This window comes from Lepeophtheirus salmonis, chromosome 2, assembly GCF_016086655.4.
Source record: "Lepeophtheirus salmonis chromosome 2, UVic_Lsal_1.4, whole genome shotgun sequence".
NCBI lineage: Eukaryota > Metazoa > Arthropoda > Copepoda > Siphonostomatoida > Caligidae > Lepeophtheirus > Lepeophtheirus salmonis.
The window spans coordinates 35,984,879-36,010,890 of record NC_052132.2 but is presented as its reverse complement, the minus strand read 5'-3'; the positions used below and the strand labels follow the sequence as shown (position 1 = coordinate 36,010,890).

General features: G+C 29.6%; 1 long non-coding RNA gene across 1 annotated transcript; it reads left to right on the top strand.

Moving 5' to 3' along the window:
• The first annotated feature begins 17,892 nt into the window (after positions 1–17,892).
• LOC139907671 (uncharacterized) lies at positions 17,893–18,945 on the top strand. The gene is made up of 2 exons (XR_011784399.1): positions 17,893–18,579; positions 18,635–18,945. It is a non-coding gene; the product is annotated as an uncharacterized lncRNA (long non-coding RNA).
• The last annotated feature ends 7,067 nt before the right edge of the window (positions 18,946–26,012 follow it).

Genomic DNA, 26,012 nt, shown 5'->3' with positions numbered 1-26,012 from the left:
GTGATTTCCTTTAAGAATACAGGCTGAAGACTGATGAGTACGTCAAATTATGGATACCAAAGTTCTCCCCTGGATCTAATCCATCTTTGGAAATTCTCCTTTGGTGTTCCAACAAGACAGATTACCTCCCCACACCGCAAAGAAAACCCGAGAGTGGCTCTGGGACATCATGCACTTCTGGCTGCCGCAGAGCCCAGAGATCAAAACTTAGACTATTCCATGTAGGTGCACTTCTATTCTAAGGCCTGGCCTGCGGGAGACGCCACAGCAGCAACCACGCCCTGATGACCTTTTTCTACAAGACTTGAGCCTCAATGAGTGCCAAGTATATTCAGAGTGTCTGTAGCAGCTTTTTCCACCTCTTGCAACTCACAATCAATTCTGAGGGTAGATACATTGATCAAAACATGTTAGTGGGTTTTAATTAATAATTAATAAACTTGTTTCGTAATTCCCCCAAGATCTGGCCATAGACTTCAATACGAGTATTTTGTATTTTAAAATGTGTAAATAATAACGGTTGGCCCGGTATAGTCTTCCTTCAAAGTTTTACCCGAATTGGTGAATAACTTTTTTCTTAATCTTCGTTACAAAAAACAACAACAATAATAATAATAATAACTGAGGGCTAAAAAAATAACATCATCCTCGTTCAACTTTTTTGGCGGAGGTAATGTTGTATAAAAAAATCAGAGTTATACAAAATTAAAAATGATTATTAGAGATTTAAATATTTATTTGAATTGAAAGATTCTGAGATTAACTAAGTATTCTGATTACAAGAGAAAATTTTCTTATGAGGGATAGGAAAATCCCTATTACTCAAACTTAAAACTAATAAATTATTCTTTGTTTTTATATTGTAATTTTACTTGTCAAATAATGGTGCATTTCCACCTATTCAAGCATTTTTATAAACCATCCTAGTGACAATCCTTAAAAAATTGTATATATTGACATAACAAGTCTTTCTACAATTTTTTTAATACATGTCAATGAATCAACATGTCTAAAATGTTCTTTCTTTTAATTGTCTCCATAAATAAATAATATGTATGCGGCAAGCCTCTGTTTATAAAGATTTAACAAATGAAAAATTATAGAAAAATTAAAATTAGTATAGTTTTCAGAATTACCATAACATATAATGTAGAAATAAGTTTTGTTAATTTCAACTAGTTATATATATTCCGTAATATATCATTAGTGTATGCTGAACTGATCAAAACTGTGTTCTTTTTAAATGTTTGGCCGTTTAAGTCATTTTTTCTCTAATACAATTAGACTTTAAGTCTTTTTTCCAAAAAAGATGGGTTTTTCTTGCAGATTTTTTTTCGAGTTTTTTTTTTTTTACGTATCCGAGTCAAGTGTAGAGATATTGAATTCGACTCTAAGTCGAGCTAAAAAGCTTTGAACTTCCAGTATCATTTGAGTCTAAAATTGCAGTTTATTGAGTCTTTTTTCTTCCATATTAGTCAGACGGAGTTGCAGCGTTTAGGTATAAGTAGACATCCTAGTATTATAACTTATCAAATCCATAAGACCAATAATGGTAATGACACATTTTCTATGTGAGGTCTGAATACATATATCCCAGTTAACTTTTTGAAGTTTCTTGAATTTCTGCAATGGGCTTCTACTTTCCAAAGTTAAAAACTATGTATCAATAATCTGACATTGATGGTCGCAGATCTACATCCCATCCTTTTATCTCAAACTTTTTAAAAGTATGTTGATTTATAATTGTAATGTGAATGGTTGAACTGGCTCGTTGAGTGAGAAAAGTAGGTTCATTTCCTTCATTTAAGATTATGTTCATCCATTAGGTTTACTCCTTTTCTGTCAATGTATTTACTGCATAAAAGATGATTATGAGAATTAGAATCCATGGCCATAAGATGAAGCTCTTGTGGGTGTTTACAATTTTCAATAAAACATAACAGTGTTTCATTCTCAACTAATAACAATTGATCGAAATAGACTATACAAATTTTTCAGTATAGTGTGTATACATCTTTGTCAGAGAGTTCTGAAACAAATTATGCATGTAAATGATTAGCATGCCCTAGGTTTCTTTTTTGAGAATATTTGTTGAGCCGTTACTGAGGTATGGCTCTGTTATGAAGGTTTTTTGAGATTTTCTGAGTTTCATTTCACAGTTAGCTGCTTTGTAGTGTTGAGTGTTGATATAAGAGTAGCTAATCATTTTGGTTTCTGTTGTTTTGGTTTATCCAATAATAGGGATTCGGCCACCAAATTGAAGAACATATATATTTTGGACTGCTTTTTTCCATCTCCACTATTTCAATTTTTTTTCAGAGTCTTTTACTCTTGCTGCTTGATTTAGCAAGTCTCCTCCTGGTTCATTTGGCATTCTGTGGTCCTCAGTAGCAGTTTTTCTAACACTGCCAGTTTCATTGGCTTTTGGAATATCTTTACAATTATTTTTATTAGTGGCAGCATCAACACAGACATTAAAAATTTCCTCGTTGCAACTACTTGCTCTATCATAAACAATAGTTGTTTTGTATTGATTAGACTTATAAACACAGGGTTTACAATTTTGATTTTGGTGTATCAACCTTTCCACAGTTTTGTCAAAGTTACGGGCACGTTCCGAGGGTCCTGAAAGTGCATCTTTCCTGCAAAAGCCATTTTTAGGGTGAAGTCAATAGTTTGCAGATCTTCAAATGCTGCTTCACCCACATGAAGGTGTAGGACTTTTTCTAATTGTGTTATTTCTGATTTGGTTAGCTCGACCTTACCTCTAACACGAAGGAATTTACTTTGGTATATCATATCATATATACACTTGTCCTCAAAACTATTCATACACTTGTTAATTTTTATGATTTTTAATTTAAGTGATGGAGCTAAGGTATTTTTGTCGAGTTTTATTACGAATTTTATTTGACCAGAAAGTGAATGAATGCCATCTATACACAATTTAAGTAACTTTTGATTTCATTGGTACTTTATTGATGGATAACTAAAAAATAGCATGTTCATAATTATTCATACCCTATCACCCCATATATTTTAATAGTCAAGAGTATAGCCTTTGTTTTTTTATGACTGCTTCTATACAATTTTTGTAAGATTACAGACGCTTCCTGCATTTGTCAGTGGAGTTTTGGTCCACATCTTTGGTAAAGGCCTCAAGCTGGATTAGGTTGGTCGGTTTCCTAGATATCACTCTTGTCTTCAAGTCTCACTTCAAGTTCCCAATAGAATTCAAGGCTGGGACATTGACTTGTTATTATCCTTGGACCATTTCTTCACTATCTTAGTATTATGTTTTGTATCATTATCCTGCTGGTGCGTCCACTTGTAGCAAAGTTGGAGTTTATCAGCCGACTCTTTCAAGTTTTCATAAAAGATTTTGATTTTGGGGACAACTTACGCTTCCTGCAACGACCGCTGAGGTTTTTAATAGTGTTGAACCTTTTATGCTTCTTAATAATGTTCTGGACAGTCGCCACAAGGACATGATACTGTTTTGAGAGGGCCTTGTAACCTTTTTCTTCACTGTAGACATTCACAAGACGTAGTTCCTAAGTCATCTTGACGATGACCCAAAATTGTGTCTTACGAGACGACTGTTACATTATTTATACTCTTGTGGAAAGATGCTATTTCTTATCTTGTTTAACATTTGGTCATCAGAAGAGGTATTTATTCCATTACGATATCTTTAAAGAACTTTAATACAAAGGTCAACCTGTTTGAAACAATTTCATTGATATTATTGTGACGTGTATGAATAATTTTGAAGATTACATTTTTTGTTTATCCATCAATAAAAAACCCATGAAATCAAAAGTTCCTAGAATTGTGTATTGACGTCATTCTTTTACTTATTGGTACATATAATTCATAACCAAACTTGCCAAGAATGCATTCGTTTCATCACAAATATGAAAAAATCACAAAAGTTAGCGAAAAATAAGTGTTTCTTTGGTTTTTTCACACTTTTCAAAATAGTCGAGCAAATCAGTCTAAAATTTAGCAAGTAGACCAAATAAATAGCCAAACATAATTATAGGATATTTTAGGGGCTCTAAGGTCATTCAGGGGCTGTTTTTGACTAATATAAAACCTTTGTTTCCATCTAACCTTCTATATATCTCTCAGTCTCTCCCCTCTTCTCTTCTCCTTTTGTCTCTTTCTACATCCTTCTCCCTGTCTCTTCTCCTCTACCTCCATTCTTTGCTTCTATTCTTCTCTATAAAGCCACGCAGAGCAAGCACTCTCTGCCAGGATATTTATATACATATATGAGAAACCTTTTATTTCAAAAATTATGTGAGAGTGTCGACAATATTTGGGGCAAAGCCTCCCCCTCCCAAATAATGAAATCTAGCAACGGCCTTGCATAAGACCAAGAAAATATCTTGTAGTTTATATAGATAAAAAAGTATCCTTTTATCTAAGAGCGGCCAGGATTTGAACTCACATTGATTTCAAGTGACAGCACGACTTCTATTTAATCTAAATTACGTCAAATTAGCTAAGCTGTTCTCCTTTTTTCAAATTGTCAGGGTTACCATATTGATTTTGGCCTAATTTTAGTTTACATAACGAAAATGCTTATTATCTACGGCAGTGATAAATCTTTAGTATGAGCTAGAACTATCATTGCATATTTCAGAAATTACTAATGATGGGTAGTTGACACGTGGGTAAGCCATTAGCAATAGCTCTTTTTAGAATGGTTAAACCCCCAAATCAATTGAAACACTCAACTATAGATGAGTTTTTTTGTTTTGTTTTTAAGTCGTGGAGGACATTAAAAGAAACCTTTTCATGATATTTAGATATTTAATTATCGTATTTCCCGTTATAGGGAATTTCATTTCAAAATTTACATTAAACTTTTTTTCTTTACTTTAAAAAATGATATGGATAACATTAAAAAAAAAGGAAAAATAATTGATTTTTCCTATTAACATAAAATCAAATGTATTTTATTTATTTATGCAATTCAGCATTAAGGGTTGAAATACAAAATAACTAGCCAATGATTACCCAGCGTTTTGATATATGTCTCTATAGATTTTAAGTTTGATATGAGTCATTTTGAAACCATGTCTAGGTGCGTCGATATTAACTGCATTTTTAATACCACATAGATCTATTGGACTTATATTTACTCTGGGCATTTTTTTTTATTCAATCATCAAAAAATATGCATAATAGGTTTCTTCCTTATAAAAATAGAATTGATTTTTCCTATTAACATATATCAAATGTATTTTCTTTATTTATGCAATTGAGGATAAGCAAAAAGCGTTGAAATATGAAATAACTAGCAATGGGTTACCCGGCGTTGCTCGGATAAAAGAGGAAGAGGGGATCCCAATTAAAAATGGCCAAATCAGAAAATACTGATTTTCACTAATAATTATAAAATGAATGTATCGTTGTTGTCGAAAAAGATCCTAATAATTCTATTTCTTTTAGAATTTTCAAACTATATCAATCCGGTTAAGTAAAATAATCTTCAAAGCAACTCCCCCCTCCCAAAAAAACCCTCTTATTATTGCCTCTTGTTACCTTAACTGTTGTTAACATACCAACATATATGCATATAAAAAATGGTTTAAATGAGAAGTACATTTTTTATTTACTTCAAAAAATTCCCAAATCGAAATTCGTGAAGAAAATTGCAAAAAACTTTCTTTGCAAAAAAAAAAAAATAATAGCATTTATTAGAATTGTAATAGAAACACAAATCTAACAATATTTTTTTTGTACTTGCAAAAAACAAAAAGTTATGAAGAATAATGTTGTTGAAAAAATAATACTCAATTACTGGTTAATTTTTGCAAATATTGCAAAAAATATGTAATAAAATGTTCCGAAAATTGAAAATGCTCCTCACGTAGGCATTTTAAGCATCATCTTGTGCAATTTTTCTTAAAAAACTGAAAATTGACGTTTGATTAAAAAATGGAAGAAAAAAGAGAGAAAAAAAAAAAAAAAGAAAAATTGTTCAGATTGTTCAAATGACAGATTGATAAAGTTCAATATCAATTTTTATTTGGCCAATTTGTATACAAGCGAATCTCCAAACAAATTCCTACAAACTTTATTCCATTTACTAATCCCATACAATTCTCCAAACAAATTCACAAACTTTATTCCATTTACTAATCCCATATTCTATTGTCACCTAAAATAAACAAATTGCAATTTTTACCGATTTCTTTTGTAGCCCATAACTTTTTTTATTTTGAATAAAATTAGAAAGCGTCGTAATTCGTATAGTTGTTTTCGAAACGCCAATCACTTATTGATAAAATAACTTTACCCGCTATCTAGTCTCCTTGAACTGCAAAGAACGGTTTTTGGGTTTTGGATATAGCATAAACCCCTTTTATATATTTATCTAATATTTATAGACCTGCCCAAAAATCGACACCCCCATCTGAGCTTGTCCTAGCTCGAAAGAGGATCCATGCAAAATTTCAGCCTCCTAGGTTCAACGTGGAAACGTATAAAGGATTTCTATACACACACTTTTATATATATACAGAAGATTAAATGTTCAATAATATTACAGCTCCTCAATGCAATACAATACATAAAATTTATTAGGAACTTGCTTTACTTTATTTTTTTTGCTATAAAATAAAACTTTGTTTCTAACCACATATTTTTTGTTGAACATCGTTTTATGTATAAAACGCGTGATAATTTGTAAAATATCGATTTGATTGCTGTGAGCAACTATTTTTACAAATATCCCAATAGTTTTTGTAAATTTGGATTTTTAGAGAAAACAAAGGATACACAAAAAAATGGCGTCCTCATGCATTATTTATAATTTATTTTTTTACCTTTATTTGATTTTATAATTAATATTTCATCTTTAGCAATTTGTCGATATTTAATGTATCAGAAAAAACTACAGATTAAGTTGCCTCTTCCTTTATTTTATTTTATTTGAGTGGTTTCACTGTTTCTTTGTTTTTTAAAAAGCAAATTAAGTTTCAAAAATATTATGTTATACTCATGTGAATATAAAAAGCTTTGTATTTATTAGTTTATGATAGTTTGATTGGTTTTAGTCTTTAGAATGAAATTAAATTGGAACTATAATGTTGATTGATGTTTTTTTTTACAAACCCAATTTGCTTTTTATGTATTGAGTTTTTTATATCTAATATTTATAGATAAGACTTTGCTTTTGAGAAAAGAAAGACTGAAAGATTTGAAATTTATTCGTTATACATTACTTTTATGAAAATGGTTACACTTATGCTATTTGGATCAATTATGAAACAGATAAATATGTATGATGAAAGATTTAAACTACATAGACAGGTTTACAGCTACACTTGTCAAAATATGACATAAAGATGTTTTGGTTTATTATATGCTTAAAATTTCGGTCCTAATGCATTCATTCTTTGGCTCCAAATCATGGAATGATTCATAAAAGACTGTGATATAAAAAATAAGGGGAGTACTAGATAGCAGAAAATAAAAAGGTAATTCAAACTTTGGTCTAAATAACCCACAAAAGCTAATTTCAATTTTATTTTTCGATTAAGTAATTAGCAACTAAGAGAAAATAATACAGTATTATGTGATAACTTAATTTCTTCGTTCTTTTGGATATGAATCAGTTAATCCAAATTTATGCAATCGACTTTATTATAGATTATATTTTTCTAAGGAAGAAACCTCTTACTCATATTTTTGATGATTGAATAAATAAATGCCTAAGAGTAAATATAAGTCCAATAGATCTAGGCGTTATTAACCATACAGTTAATATAGACACACCCAGACACTGTTTCAAAATGACTCATATGTTCAAACTTAAAATCTATAGAGACATATATCAAAGCCAAATGTGTTTCAAAAAATGGGGCAGCGTCAATACCAAGAATGTTACCCAGAGGGTATTTACAAAGGGGGTATAGCGAATCAAAAACTATATTCAAATGTATATCATACATAGTTTAAATATGCTCATTTTGATAAAAAATAAAGATATTTAATATGAATGTCATATTGACCATTGTTAAGATGTTGCGACGGGTCTTTGTAGTTATAAATTTCACAAATGTATCAAAAAATCAATGAAGATCTTTTTGGTGCATGTCATAAGGCAAATGATTATATGTAATTTTTTAAATTAATAACTTTAAATTTTGTGTGTGCTATAATTGCAACAGCAATGTTTTCTTTTCCATTTTTTATAAGAAGTAACTATTTTCTGGGCAAAAATATTTATGAAAACTTTTGAAAGATTATTGATTCATTTGAAGTAGTTATTTATTAGAAATTTGCTTTATTTTGAAACATTTTTTTTAAATTGCAGGTTCTCAATTCTCATTTTTATTATTATCAAAAATAGGTTTTTTTAAAAACGCAGATCCTATTTTTTCTGATTCTGTTACCCAACCCGTCTCCTAACATAAAATTTAAATACAGTGCGACCCATACTATTAGTTTACCATCATTTTTTTAATTACTTAAATTTTAATTGTAAATATTGATATATCGACTCATCTCTACAATTGTATTGGTAATGTTGTACATCTAGTTAAATTTGAATTTAATCCATTGGCAATTTCTTCTTAAAAGTATGTTATATGTTATTGACCCATTTAACTCAACCCAAAGTAATATCTTTGGCACAAAAAAATTTATCATTTATGGTTTAGTTGAGAGTAAATAATTCTAAAATAACATGTGTCACAGTTTATTCGTTTGATATTATAACAAAAACAACTGCGTAAATGTCTGAAAATGTTTTATTGTTGACTTAAAATCCATGGGAGTTTAAAATATCAATCATCCAATTTCTGTTGCACTCCTTTAATTTTTGATGGTAGAAGGAGGGTCTTTCTTTGCAGAACTATGAATAGCCATCCACAAATCTCTCTTTGACGGATTTTTTTTTTTGCTTTCTTAAGAAAGTTAATTCTTTAGGCTACATGACGTAACCTTATTTAGAACCAAATCTAAACTTTTGACATAACTTAAAGCTTAACACATCGCAGAAAACATACAATTTTAAGCTTATAAACAACAAAGGTAAAAATAAGAAAATTATCAATCTAAAAATAAAATTAAATACAGAGAGAAGAACAATTAAAAATTGAATAACATTATTGTCATAGTCTTCATTTACCTGAAGAACTACTCCGTATCTTTTTTGACTTTGATTTGTAAATTAATAATAGATAATAAAAAAACCTAAAAATTCCGTACATATATTTTGTTGAACATATTATTTGAAATTTGTGAAGAAAAAGGTAGTTTGATTAAATCTCATGACGATTTCCTCATTATTCTTTTGACAACTCTCATTCCCCAACTAGAGTACGAAAGAGTTTGATGTCTCTTGTGTTACGGAAGCTTGACCATCCTTTTTATATCACCTCCATAAGCGCTCAATATCTCTACTTTTCTGGATTAGTTTGTAATACGAAAGATAAGAAGAACTTTCTGAGTAAGGCCATAATTATTCTAACTAACTTCATTGTTTCGAAAGGGCTCTTACCCAATACCAAAGGTAGGTTGTCAGCATAGCAGAAGCATTTTGTTTGTCCGGGGATCGCCGAAAATTCAACAATTTTGTCATTTTGCTGCATATTTTGAAGAAATATGTCAATCCCTACGTCGAACAGCAATGTAAACTTGCTTTACTCCTCTTTTATTCTCAAAAAATGACTCTTGATTCCCATATCTCAGAATTGTACGGGAAACTCTGAAGATTACTTAGACCATTCTAATTCTAAAATGGCCAAATCCTTTCTGATATAGCGTACTAATGATGAACTCATGAAATAGCGTGTAAAAGGCTTTGGTAAAATCTAGAGTGATCACAGAGGTTTGACCAGACATTATCTATGGTGTTAAGGTCAGGTGAAAAAGGTGTTTAGATCATGAGTATTTTGTCCGGGAACCCCATTAAAGTAAATTGACCTTTGGTCATGAATGCAGTATATCATTCATTACCCCTCTTTCTCCTCGGTGACGTCGAAATTGGTGGTTGTTTTGATTTCTGTTGGATATCCACCCCTTTGCTCATCTGACAGGACCATCAAGAGTACCTTGCGATCGTCATTGAAGCTCATGTGTTCAATTTTCTTTGTTTTTCATGTACCTCCTACCCTACTCCACTCGCAAATTCTTATGTTGAACAGTCAAACGAGGCCTGGTTTGAGTAATTCTGTTGAAAGACATAGTATTCAATAGTTTGTTTGAAGTAGTTTTGGCTACTTGAGGAAGTCCAGCGTGATTAAATTGGGTTTTCCATAAGCATTTTTCTCTTTTTTTATATATTGTATAACGTTGACTTAGGGGCTGTATTTGCATAAAATATTTCGGGTCGTGTCCAGGACTTTTCAGGAATCTTTGACATGATGTTGATTTTTTAAATATAAGATTTTAGATATTTGACAAATCACTTTTTTGAAAATTTTTGGAGTGATAATTTTTCGAAGAAGCAAAATTTGTGCAAATGACCTGTTTTCGAAAAATTTACCCCCTCCTACATGACACAAGGTCTTGCATTAGATTTTATTTGGAAGTAAAGAAGTATTTATGCTTCTTCATCTGAATTATTATAAAAAACAAGACACTTAACACATAGCTAAAATAGAAAAACAATTGAAAAAAGTCGAGCATGCAATATTTACTCGTACTATAAGGCAAAAAAGGGGAAAAATCAAATTTGAGTTTTGGGTGACAAATCTTAAAAGTACGTGCAAAAAAATCTTGAATAATATTATAAAAATTCCTTCATATATGTTTTCCTCTATTACTTCAATATATTTTTTTTTAGAAACATTAATTTTAATAGTAACAATAATTTTCCTAACATATTCTCTTTTCCTTACATATATAATACATAATAGGATTTCTCATTTCCCGGAAAATTGTCCTTCAGCCGGATTTCAAAGTACGAGATCCCTATATTTCTTTGTGATCCTGTTATTATATAACCAATACTCTGAAATTTAAGTATTTATTTTTACATTTCAAGAAGACATAATAACTTTTAAGCTAGTATAACTATGAAATAAAGAGCCAGAATAACAGCCTAAAAGTCAACCCACGCATCATTAGACTCCTTGGACTCTTTTCATAAAAGTATACGGCATTTGAAATCAAACATTTCATATTGCATCAAAAATACATATTATACCTTATATACGGAACATTTTTGACGATATGGGAGATTTAGTTGATCATTTACTGACAAATAAGTAATGTGTAATTGTTTTGGGGTTGGTTCCATGTCCAGATTTTCTTTTATCAAAAATTTAACGTTTATTATATGTTTTATTTGTCCTAAAAATGATGAAACGGACTTTGATGACATCACTCAACTTCATCTCTCCTTTAATAATCAGTTCTAATGCTGAGAGTTTGAAGGACCGGTCCTAAGACTCGACTAAATAAATAAAGACTTACACAGCACTATTAATATATGTATATAAATATAGGCTATATAGTAACATATAATTTTATTGTTGTAGAAAGGTATTATTATTTGAGACATTTTAATTCTTCTTTGAACATCATTTATTATCAACTATTTATCAAAAAACTGAAGTTTCTAATTTGGAATAAGTAAATACGGGGCTCTATAAAGAATGTTTCGTAAGTCTTAAAACCCGAAAAAATTCCGGGATCTTGGGATAGAAGTCCTTATACACGCACATATATGCCTTATTTTTAACTATGTACTTTTTAAGCAAATGCTTTGTACATATATAAACAAGAAAGTTATGTATATGAATGTATTGAAAAACGATTAGACCTTTGTATGTGTTGTGTGATATTGTTGAAGTTTATGGTGAATGTTTTTTTCATTTATAAAATGTCACTTCTATTGAATGTTTTAATTGTTTTCAAGCCCTTTTCAATAATGTATATTTACATACACATTAACACATTAAAAACGTTGCATTTATTTTAATAAGTATCAGTAAATGGAAAACCAGACTAAAAAAATATGCAGATATAGTGAACAAAAAATTATACATAAGTCTACATTAAAGTATTTTATTAGGTAAATCATTATTACTTGTACTGTACTATAATCTTTTTTTTTTTTCTGTAGCTAGTCAGATGAAGTTACACTTATTCAGTATTGATAAACATTATAATAATCTGGTCAAGGGGAGTTGCTAAAGATAACATACACGATGAGCATTTATTATGAACATCTTACATCAGCATTGTCATATGATAAAGCTTTTAGAAATATGGCTGCTGCGTTTGTTCACAATTGATCAGAGTGATAGTTTTTAAGGGTAATTTGCAACTGTTTAAACAAAATTTAAATAAGTTTTGACCTATTTTATTCATGTAAATAAAGCATTAATTTGTTTTTTATAAATCAGACACGAAACAACAATAAAAATAATGGATTGAAAGAAGTAATATAAGACGGTTTTATCTGCAGCAAAAATAATGATCATGGATTATGGGATACACAAGGTATAATTTTCATCAATTTTCTCCTAAAAATGGACACAATAAATTGAGCATATTACACTTCATTCATTGACTAGTTGAATCAAGAAATTTCACAAACCGGTGAAACATACTTAGACCTTTTTTTTTTATAACTACGATGGTCTACATTTTTTTCTGCCTTTGCTACATCGAAGCTAATGAAATCACCACTGGAAGTATTTCCCATTCAACCATATTTGCCCGACTTGGCTTGCAATGATTTTTTTATGTTTCCAAATATGAAATAATGGCTTGAAATAACCCTTTTTATGTTTTCACATCTGCTCAATCAGTTCTTAATGACAGTAAAGTGTTCTGTACATAAGATTGTAAAATGGGTTATTTTCAAATACCTTAGGACGAAGAAAGTAGAGCTTTAACAACATTCAACTCAGCCCAAGGAAAATTTCGATATTGTTGAGCTCCAATTGGTCTTTTTAGTTCTAACGATGAATTTTGTACAAGGCAGACGCTGTTTTTGTGGAATCAAGAGTGTAAAGAAGATACTGAATGATATTTTGATATCTGGCGATAATGAAACTGAAGTTTTTCAAAAGGTGTAAGAACTACTCAGACGTTGTGAGAAGAACAATATTACCTTATCAAAAGATAAAATTCAATATGGAACAAAAGTGAAATTTGGAGGTATGCTCATATCTGGTGATTGTAACAATATTATCCTTATCAAAAGATAAAATTCAATATGGAACAAAAGATGATAAAAATTACGAAGTTGGTTACTAACGCAAGTAAAATTAATGGTATTGGTTTTGCTCTCATTCAACAAGATAAACGTGATGGTGATTCAATGTGAGCCCAGCCAAAACATAGTATTCAGCAATGGAACTTGAATGTTTAGCAATTGTCTGGAGAAAATGTTCACACTATTTAAAAGGTGCTAATTTGTATGGTATCAACAGATTAAATTGAAAGGTATAATTGATACATTAAATCCACGATTAAATTTTTTCAAACAAAACGTTGTCACAACAGAACATAATGATTTGGTCGATAATAGACTTATTACCAATTCAATTTGGAAGAATATTTCTCTTTTTATTATACTTAGTAGTGCCATTAGTTATATTTTGAAGAAATTACATATATCTCATCCCGGTATTTCCGAGATAGGGTTGAGCCATTGAAATTCAAAAAGACTACGACACCTGAAGTAACTAATATTCTACTAGATTGGGTTTATGACTTTTGGTTCCCAAAATATGTAGGAAGTGATGGAGACCCTCAATTTAAAAGTGAAACATTTAAAGAACTCTCTAATTTTAATGGCATTATCCACGAAATTTCATCACCTTACGCTCAGTCAAATTGACATGCCCAATCATCAGTTAAAAATATGAAATATTTAATGGAAAAAGTAGATTATAATTATACCAAATTTGAAGAAGCCCTAGCCGAATTTCGGATTACACCAAAGGGAGACTGTGATTCTCCCGCCGAAATTATGTTTAGAAGAAAACTAAGAGGAGAATTACCAATGTACGAGAAGGATCAATATAAACAGTAAATTACTTTCCAAAAGGGGAGAGAGTATATTTGCAAAATGAGAAATCAAAGAGATGGAAACAAAAGGCCGTCATTATATCGAAGCATAGGCATGGAAATTCCTATGAGGTCAATAATAGAAGACAGGTCCAGAAAGCGAAGAAATGTGATTCATATAAAGCGAGATTATACACAAATTGTACTAATTTTAGATATACCTAAATCTCCGACCAAGCTGAGACGAAGTCCTCGTTTTAATGTATTGAAATAATTATTGGTGTTTAACTCTCTTTAAAAGGGGAGATGGTGTGGGATTGTTTTTATTATTATGTATTCATAGTACCTTGTATGTATTACAAACGAGTAAATTAATATAGACTCATTCTTATATATACCATCAGGTCGTGTTTTATTCTATAATCTTTAAGGATTATTTAGTGCTACGTATTTGTAATTACAATTATCAACCAGTAACATCTAAACAATTTCCACTTAAAATATATTAAGTTCCATGTTCTGATATTACTACTTTATTCAATTTAACCTGACTTACTAATCCACCCTCTTATATTAATTTACAACCTGGAGGGTTCTCTATAGTTTGTAATTTGGTTTCATATTATAAAAGAGCATTGATTCGATTGTTCATTAATTTTTTGAGCAAGAATTTGTGATACGAATTCCTCTTTGATGCGGTCTAAGGGAAAACTCCATTTAATTTTAAGCTTTTTTGTTCAGATTTTTGAAAATTGACGCCATTTTTTTTTTGTATTTTATAAATATCTTTTTAAAAATTTACAATAATATGTAGTTGCCTTTCAAATTTAGTGTGATATAGATCACAATTTGGGTCCTTTTTAGTTAAAAATTGAAGAAATAAATTAGTTTGTGAAGGTTAATTTCTCATTTTTTAACCATTACAAAACTTAGTGCAACGATTAAATATATATTTTTCATCTTTTAAAAGCCATTATATAATTATTTTCTTTAGTTGTACTATTGACATTCAATGAGGTCACCATAGTAAAATAAACAATATGGTTCCTTCCTTGTCGGTATTTTTAATTGCTTGTGGCATTTAATTTTGACGAATAAAGTCATTTAGAATTTGTCATATTCTTCCGAAAAGTATTTTATTCAATGATTATTCAATGTAAATGTATTATTTGTACAAATTTACACAAACAATAGTTCTGAACTTCTCTCACTTGAGTTTTACTTGAATGGATTCACAATAATTACGAAATATAAGTGTTGGATTCGAGTATTGCTCGAACTTGAAAAAAAAAAAAATTTGTCTACTTAACAAAAGTAGACAATTTCTGAAAATGACAAAAACTCGCCTGACAACTCAATTATTTGTAAGCACAAATTTAAATGATTATACTCAAGATATTCGAGTATAGATTAATCTTTTCTCCAGTATTTCTACATTTTTAATAAATAGGTCCTCATAAGATTTTTGCTTTAGTCTAAATGGAGTATTTCTACATTGTTAATTTAAAAAAAAATCACTTGTATGATTATCTTTCTTAATATGTTATTGTACATCAAGTGTCTCCAATCTACATACCCAACCTTTTTAATCTAGGCCACGCCAGCTGCGGAATTATAAAATATACCTTACCCAAGAAAAAAAAAAAGTTTTTTTAAACTTACTGAAGTAATGTGTATTAGCCGAACGGATGAAAATTTGAAGATATCTCTTTTAGTCAATGATTATAAATATTTGCCAAATTTTCCACTATATTTAATTAATAATTGAGTGCTTGTCTTATCGAGGTAGTCAAACTGACTTAATTAAATATTCTTATTTACTTGATACTTTCACTTGAACTTTGCTTGTCTCAATGTTCAAATACTTGAACTCGGTTGTACTCAATAATCAATTACTCGAACTTCATAGTTATAACTCTAATCCAAACTACAAAATATATTTCCTCTAATCTAACTTATGGTAATTTAAATACATACTACAAATATTAACAACACAATAGACATATTACAATTAGTTAGTGGTTTTTCCTTCGGTGTCTTTGATAAGTAGGAAATCAATTTTCATTATATACCCCCAACATACAATTTTTTTTTGTATACTAGGTGGATTCGGAGCAAAAAGTTAGATTGACAAGCTGGTCGAGAGTCGACACTGAACTAAAGCTGCTTCAAGTTTGTTTATTAAAATGTTGGTCAGATTGAGTTACATGGATTGCATGAAGGCATTTTTGGGTGAAACTATTTTTTTAGAATGAAACTTTGCTTTATATAAGGTTTGATATATTTTTAATTAATTTTGTATGCTTTAATATATCTAAATATGAATTTATTTCAATCATTCAACCTTCATTAATTATTGAATTAGCAAGTGTTTGGATTTCAGTGGACCACCTTGTATATTTTATAAAATTATACTGTTGAATTTATTTTATTTATGAATCATATTCATTATCTATTCACTCTTCATAAACTACAAATTTTGTTTGTATTTCTTGAATATTATTTTTATTTGTCGTAAAACTCTGGCTGAGTATTTTTAAATTTACTTGTACTTTTTGCACGGAATCAAGCAAGCAATATAATATTAATATTTTATTTTTACAAATTTTCCGAGGTTGGTGTTTATGCATAATTTTTCGCAAAAAAAAATTATAAGAAGGAATAAATGGGATTAATGATAACTAATTCCCTAAAACAATTGCAAAGTTAAAGTAACTTATCTTTTTAAATTATCACCTTCTAGAGATATCTTTATGAGAAATTAAATGTGAAATATGTATTTGTCTGCATATGCATGCAAAAAAGGCGTGTTGTCACTTAATAAATATTAAATTTAGCAATGTTGACTTGACTAAATATACTTTACAGTTAGAGTGTTTGCGTTTTTTTAAAGTTGACCTAATTCAAAATTATCATGGACCCTGAGATGAATTTTGTTGGTAATGTCCTTCTGATTATTTTTTTTTCTGTGCCATCAAAAACAGTTACCCTTCTCCATCTGGTTAAAGCTCCAGTGATCCGGAAGTACTTCAAAAATAGATCAAATTAAAAAAAGGAAAAAAATCTTATTATTATTAAGGCATAAGAAAAGAAAAATTTATTTTATAATTTTTTTGAACTTGTTTGTAATTTTTTTTCTTTATTATGTAGTCGGTTTTGTAAGTAAAAACTCATGAAATAGCTATTGACGACATGCAAATATAAATAAATAATTATGGACTTTTTACTTGTTTAGCTATTTATATGATAAAATTTTTTCATGAACACGATTCAAATGGCGATAAACATATATAGTTTTTAAATCTTTGAATAAATTGATTCATGAAATCAGACTTTTGAAAGTTTCTATTCAATTTTGATCTTGAGTGATTTGTATCAATTAAATTTTTTGTGTCTTTTCTCTTTATCATATGTTTTCTAGGATTCCTTCTTTATTGATATTTTTGACCAATTAACATCAAATATACATAGAAAAAATATTAAATAAAAATGGATGTATACAACCAAAGATAAAAAGAAATAAAAAAAATCGTATTTCTTAATAGTTGAGAAATAAATTCGGAGTTACATAATTAAAACAGTTTCACAGATCAACATTTCAAAAATAATACTGTTTCGAAAAATATAAGGTTATTGAAATCACCAGGGCATGAAACAATCTCATCGAGTTCGGCCCAACCATACGTAGGGAAATTTTCCAAATTACAAGATTTTTCAAATAATATTTTTATGAGTTTCTTTAATCCTTAAATAAAAGGTAGTTATTTTAGACGCTTGCAATTTTCTCTGGCCAAATCTCATCCCACTACAAACAGGTTTTAATACAAACACACACTAATGAAGATTAAGTACAAAACAAATGTTACTCTAATATGTCAGTTGTTTATTATACTTTTACAAAAACATAGGCTGTCTTCTTTTAATCAGGAACAAAAACGTTGTGTTTTTTGTATATTTTTAGCAATTTAAATGTAAAAATTAACAGCATTTTGTTGCTAAGATGGTCGGGTACACTACTCAAAATCTCCAAAAACTCAGAAAATAATTTTCACTGGACAGTGATGACCAACTGACAATGATTCGCCATAAGCCTGGTTACCGGTATTGACCAAAATCGTCCAAAGTCCTGCATTGTTGAGCAAAATATATAAAATAATTGAGAAGAGTTACGGCCAAACAATGAGTGCACTTGCTGACACCATCGATGTAGCGTCCTGTTCCATTTTCTATCGTGTCATCAATGAAGACCTCAGGGTCACCCAAGCCAAGACTTTGACCAGACTAAAACAGAAGCCTCATGTGAAAGATCTTGTCTAGTTCTTCTCAAATGAGAAAAAATTATGTTAACCCCAGAAGTATAACTCAAGGGGCAATAGATTGTTGGCAATAAGTCCTTTTAACGTCCATAGGAGCATGATGTCCAAGTAACCTCAGAAAGTTATGGTTCTTGGTGTTGTTAGCAGCAAAGCGTTGCGTTATGGTGCATTTCATCTTCAAGGAGGGCCTAAAGGTATACCTCCGTGTTTTGCACACTAAAGTATTCCCCTGGATCCACAGCATAATGAATAATCAATCTTGAATCTGGCAGTAAGAGCTTGACCTTGTCAAACTAGCATTAGAAGAATCAATTATCTTGTTTCAGAGAATGTGATATACGCCTGCCAAGTTCTTGGGCTGCTAACTCATCGGAAACATACCTTTTAGACAATTATTTCTTAGGCAATGTTAAACGGGTTTCAATAAAGGTCCCGACAGTACTACAAGACCCCTGTGACCTGGGATAAGGATGACATTTCGGACTTTGCCTAGTGGGCAGTCAAAAAGGTAGTAGGACGTTTTCAAGGACTTTTGTATATGTGTGGTTCAAGCAAACGGTGATTTTAGGGATTCAATGTCAAATTTATTTTATAATGTTGTAAAAATTTTAATAAAATCGGTGAAGAAATAAAGTCACTGAAGCGTTTTTGATTTTTATACCAACATGAAAAGAGTAAATTTAATTTATAATAATTATGAGTATAGACATTAAACAAAAATAAATTCGCAATTTATCCGGCAACCATTCATCTAAAATAGCAAGTAAAAAACTAGAATGGGTACTCGGTCGTGCGCAATCCTTGCCTAAAATTATTTACCCTACTAAATAACATTCCTTTATTCTTTATGTTGTCAATCTTTATTTATAATTTATTTGCCTTTTTTATTGATCTAAAAAGTTAGCTACAAAAAACTAAACTTATTGGTTATAATTCATGGCATTTGGATACATTATTTGTTTGAAAGGATGGGGAAAAAAGTGTAGGAACTAAAATAATTATACTTACAAAAAATTATTAAATCTTTTATAAGGTACATATTCAGTATACTCTAATGATTTGGAAAGCCTTGAAATTTGCTTAATGGAATATAATAAGCAATAATAAGATAGTGTAGGTTTATTGTAGTTAATGACGAAAAATATAATATTTTTATTTATGGATAACCATAATTCAATGAATAAGCATTAAAAATAAATATAATTTAATATATAATTTATGGAGATTTAATACCAAATTCGTAAGTAAAGTGTTCAAAATAGTTAAATGGGACGAGTATATTTATAATATAGTACACTTTGTAGATGTAATATTTATTCATAATTTTGTGGGTATTGAATGTTTTCTTTAATTAATTTCTCACTATTAGAAATGTAAAAAATATCAACTCCCGGCGTGTATTAATTACTCTAACATCACGTAACTTGGCAAAACTGTATTAAATATTAGTTTTTGTTAAATCTATTATCATTATATATTGACATTACAAATGAGGAAATTTTAAAGAGAATAATGACAATTCGCGTTCTGAAATGGGTAAAATAGAAACTTATTTTTGTTGAAACAGGAAAATAATGACAGCTTCTCCATTAGTCCCCCTACTTAAGATTCCACAGCATATCAGTTTATATGTGCGTGGTTAACAAATTCGTCAGGAGTCACCCTTTTCACTTCTCTACTGCATGTTATTAAATACATTTACTAAAAATAAGTAAAATATGTAGTTATGAAATTGAATCCAATTATACAAAAAAAATCTTAAATATTCAACAGAATGGACAAAGATGTATCTCTATGATGTATTTTAAAATCTCAAAATTTGTAATTTATTTGTATGTTTATGTATACGTGTGTATACTTAACAAAATAAACATTTATTTAATGATACTATGAAATTCTTACAATTAAACTTTTCAATGATACGTATGAGAGGGAATTTACTTTTCTTTAACCCATTCTGTTTAAAGAAGCAGTAATCACAAATAAAATCTATATAGATTATACAATATTTATATGTATATTTTCTTTACAAGTAGCCATTTTCTACAAGTTGTAAGTAATAAAAGAACAAATTGATCAAGTTGCAAACAAAACAAATACACCCTCGTGTTATGTTAATCGTCAATTTGACCCTACCATATTAAGAAAAATCAAAATACAGATTATCCTCATTACAGAAATTTTAAATTTTTTCTTTTGTACCCTTTGACAGATCGTAGAATGACTGTGCAGTGTTTGCATACAAAATTTTATCACGGCTCATTTTGACCCGAAGCCTTCATACTGGGTACAGATCCCAAATAAACTTGATACTTTAATGTTAATTATTTATTTTATTACTGCCAATCAAGCCTTGATTAGGAGCTAATACTCATTTTTTTCTCACTTTTTACTTCATATGTGTGACATATGCACCAAAAATGTGCACTAAAATATGTTTCAGTTTAATAAACTGTAAATAATTTTTTAAATAGTGATACTGAGTGCAGCGGAAAATATTTTGGAGCTTGAAACACCTTCAAACAGAATTTTAAAAGTCATTTATCTTCCCAAACTAACAGACGAATTCTATTGACGGAGGGTTGATGTCCTTGGATTTAGAAATTGCGATATGGATCAGCAGACTGATGATATCTAACCAAAAGAAGTTCAGAAATGTATTAAATAATTTCTAAGACAAAGCTATTGGAGCATCATTTAATACAATTTCATAGATCTGAGAAAAAAAGACTTTTTGTTTAATACTAAACATTAAAAAATAAATCTAGGAGAGCCAATAAATAATTTTGAGTCATGATCAAACTTTTATATTTTATGAAATTGTAAATATGGAGTGATTCACATTGAATGATAAGTGCAGTTTCTTTTAAATTAAAAATATATGCTAAATAAGATAGAATTTATTGTATTATACTGTGGAAGGGAATTCTGAGCACATATCTATGTACATTGTACACCTACACTCATAATTAATCTGCATATCATCTGGATATTGACTTTATATATATCTACATCATTCTAAAAATATTTAAAATATACATAATGAATATTAAAAATACTCGTTAAGGTATTTTTAGGGAAGTTTGATAAACTTCAAAAGTATTGCATTATTTTTTACGAAAGTTGATTTTGATTTCTTTTTAAACGTCATGAACATTTTCCCTTATAATCAACAGTCCAACTATGTGGGCAATTGATGTTGATGCTCCACATAATTGTAACTTCTATTTCTTCGGCCTCTTGCAATAACATTTTGAACTGGGTTCTTATACTTAAGATAATAAAAAAGAATAAACTTAAGGTTTTTCATATAAAGCACTTTAACTTGAACAAACAGTTACAAATTTTGCCAAATTTGTTTTTTCAGAAAAAATTATAAAAATATACATACATGTCCAATTCTTGAACCCAATTTCACAGTACTTTTTCCTATAAATTGACCAATATTGTAGTAATTTTGAGTTCGATATTTTCTTTAAGCCCTTCTGACGTCCTCGGCATGTTGGTCTAGACCAATGACTACACATGAACCAAAAGAAAATAAGTTAAAGACGTTAAATCGCACAATCAAGGCGGCCAGTCAACTAGTTCATTTATCTAAATCTCTCGTTAACGTAGTTTACTTTGCAATAAATCAGTTATACTGTATTCTGTTTGACAAGAGGGGCTGTTTTTTGGAAAATAAATGTTTGTGAAGTCCATACTTAGCAATTGGGGCGGAAAAAATCTTTTTTTCATGGTCCAATAGCGATTTTCATTTACTGTAACGTTGCAATTACCATCATCAGAAAATATGTCCAAATGATATTCCAGCATGAAGTCCACACCTAAAAAAAAAAATTTCAGGATGCAATAATGTCTCATGAAGCACTTGTAGATTGCTGCCTGACCAATAAAGCATTTTGCTCATGAACAAGAAATTGAGCTAAAAATGAGATTCATCAAAGAAGATTAAAATTTGTTATTTTTATTAAAGTTATTTTGACAAAAAAATTGGATAATTTATAATCATTGATTATTTGTATATCGTTACATAATTAAATGTATATTAATGAAGTTTCTAAATATCGCGGGAAGATAATAAATAGAACACCGTTTTTCTCTTGTGGAAAATAAATTGAAGCGATCCTAATGAAACCCCTATATGATTCGCTTTAAATGTTAGTACAGTATTTATAATCGTTTGAGTATCCAAATTAGTAACCTTAGGCGACAATTAGTCATACTTCCAAATAAATAATCAGGATTATGTTATTCTATGGAACATAAAGAAATTAATTTTAATGAAACTTTTGAAATTCAGCATTTTAAACCTTTAAATTATTTTACAATTATATGATTTTGTTTAAAAATATAAAATTGAAATGGCTATAAAGGTCACAAAAAAGATCGTTGAACACTAAATTTTAAAAAAATTATATTTTCATCAATGCACAACAAAAAATCAAATTAACATTAACTTTAATATGACTCTGTATACATTATATGTATCTTTTTAATTGATAAAATTATAAAGATATTACTTCATGTATAAAAGGGCTTTAATGATAAAAGCAAATGCGAATTTTCCTTATTAATTTGAAATTGGTTTGGAAAAACACGCATTTAGAATTGAAAGAGTAATTTTTGAGTTAAGAGTGTTAAAATTTTTTTGGAGCTTATTTTATTTGTTTTTTCTTCAAAGGTATGACAACAACAAAAAAGTTGGGGTAAAAATGAACTTTCTCGTTTTCGTAAATGAGTCCCATACTTTAAACCTATGAGGAACGATTTTCCTAAACTCATACCTAAAAAATAAGATGTTCATACTTTTGACACCCAAAACTATGGAAAAAAATAACATTATAATAAAAATGTATATTGAACAGTTCTAAGTATAAGGTGGTTTATCTAAACGTTCGCAAGCCAATAAAAAAATTAAATGCAGCTGTGACTTTATTTTTTAACCTATTTTTAATTTTTTTTTACAAAAATAAACATTATAACATAAATTTGACATTTAATCAATAAAAAGGCCATTAGCTGGAACTAAACGTTCACAAAGTCCTCGGAAATGTCAACTTCTATTTGAGCAAGTTGGGAGGTCAAGAAATAGGAGGGACGTACATCACATTATCAGAATGAAGAAAATTGAGTTTTCTTTTACTGGTTCGATAGGGTGCTCGTCTTTCCATAGGATCCAAAGTAGGTATTTCATGATGCCACGGATCCAGGTGAAGACTTTGATTCGCAGAACACTAATGCAAACCTTTAGCGTTGATTTTCAGTCTCTGCTTGAAGATAAAGGGCGGGATAACGTGACCTTTCTTGCTAACAATGCTGAGAAACATATTTTGCTAAGGGTACTTGGTCTTTATTATGATAGGGAAATGAAAACGGCACCTTGACAAATTATCAACTGTTCCTAGAGTTATACGTTTTGCTTCTGGTTTTGACAAAAAAAAATTATCTAGGAAGAACCAGACAAGACTTTTTTTGGGAGGCTTCTGTTTTAGCTTCATCATTTGCTTGACCCTTTCCTTCCTGTTTGACGGGCTTCAGTTCCTTACAATGTACATAGCTGTGATAACATATATCTTCATTGATGATACGATGGACAGTTGAACAGGACTTTACCTCAACGATGCCGGCGATCACACTCATTGATTGGCCAGGATTCTTTGCATTTTTCCCCTTAAAAATACAGGACTTTGGACGATTTTGGCTGCTTCCAAGTCTTAAGGCTTTCAGGAAATTAGTATATGTGAGTCTTCACTATCCTTTTTGACATGTTTTCTAAAATTTTTGACGAACTGAGTAGTGCACCAGACCACTTTGGGCAAAAACCCGTTATATATTTTACCATTTAAATTGCACAAAATACACAAAACTGCATAATGTGTTTGCTCCTGATGAAAAGAAGACGGGGTATGCTGTCATTAGGAATTATAATGAGTAACCGGCGTGGAAAAATAACCTTTAGTCCGGACTTACTCTCCATAAGTGTATGTTTGTATTAAAACTGGTCTGTATGGGTATAGTATAAAGATAGAGAAAATTACAAACGTTTATAATAACTACCTCTTATACATAAACATAACCAGATTTATGATATGCATCCAAACCGAACTAATGAGTTTCCTTCACTAGCATCGTTTAAAACCAAACTTTTCTATTTTATCTTATTTACTTGTAGTTTTTTTAACTTAGAGACAGCAAAATTGGCACAATATACCTAAATATATTTGTTATTGGTTGAATCTTCTTAATTATTTTATTTATCTATAGTTGTTCCACAAATATAGAATGGAATTCAACACATCAAATGTTATAACTATATCTATAGCAAGAAAAAGTTGCAGCAGATAACTAAATAGAGTTTAATTTAGAAATTAAGAAAACTATTACAAAGCATATTTTAGAGTAAAATATATCAAGTATTATAATACATTTAGTAAACTAAAATCTATTACTTTTAATGTTTATAAAAAAAAAAAGAAAATTCCATTAATGTTTATCCCCTTTGCAATCAAAATATGACGGTCGGACTCAACGATTTGCACTATTTTATCCATATATTCGACCATTTGACAGAGCGTGGTGCATCTTTGACATCAAAGTTATCCGAAAGGAATAAACGAAACCAATATTGCTCGTGTTTTGCTGCTACATTATCAAGACCATAAACACTATTCAAATTTTTTGCCACTTGCCTTGCGCTTCCGCCTTTATTAAAGAAATACTCTAGAAAATGACGTATTTTCTCTTTGCTGATGTCCATTTACTTACAATATATGATAATAAATTGTAATATAATAATATTTGTATGTCATAAATAAATCAATTTATTAAATTGTATAAATTCATTTTATTTAAATTATCTTGCTCTTGCAATCTCACAACACTCTTCACGACCTTATCCTTGCTATATTATACATGTGTAAAAGGAATAAGTCAGGATTTTTTATCCTTTGAGTCTTATTTAGGACATCAAAGTAAAAAAAATATATTTTAATTACAAAGTGATAACTCTACAAGTCGGCTGATAAAGTTTAAAAAAGTTATTCAGATCTTTCTTTTGTGGCGAGTATACATTTTACCCTTATAATTGTCATATATTGACAAGTAATATTGAATCTTTTCCTTTTTTATGCAAAATACTTATTACTTAGGTACATGTAATGACTGAACATAACAAAGTAGTTCATTGTTATTGTTACGTCATTATCAGTCTTGAAAACTCAGCAATAACTGATTAACATTTTTTTTTTTTTTTTGCAACCTGAATTGGATTTTATTCCTAATGTTCTTCTTCCATTTATAATATGTAACCACGAGTGTGTGAGCTCATGAATCATAGAAAGTAATGCTGAAGAGTTATAATTGTAAAGACTGTTTACCACATCTATCGTGCGTGTACACGTCTAAGTATATATATAAATAATATAGAGAAAAGTGTTATTTGTACAAAAAACTTACTTTACTTATTTATATTAAAGCATTAAAAGAAAGTAACGTATTGAGGCAGGTAGCCTGTACAAATTCAGTGCACCCTTTTTCCTTTTTGTCTTTCAAAAGTGAATCAACATTCTTACGTCACAGTTCCATACATTATGGAACATACAACTATTGGAATCGAGTATTTTCACATGGAGTCAAATTTGTTTCATTATTACTTTGCAAAAAGTAAATATTTATAAGCTCTACAGACATAAACGATTCTAG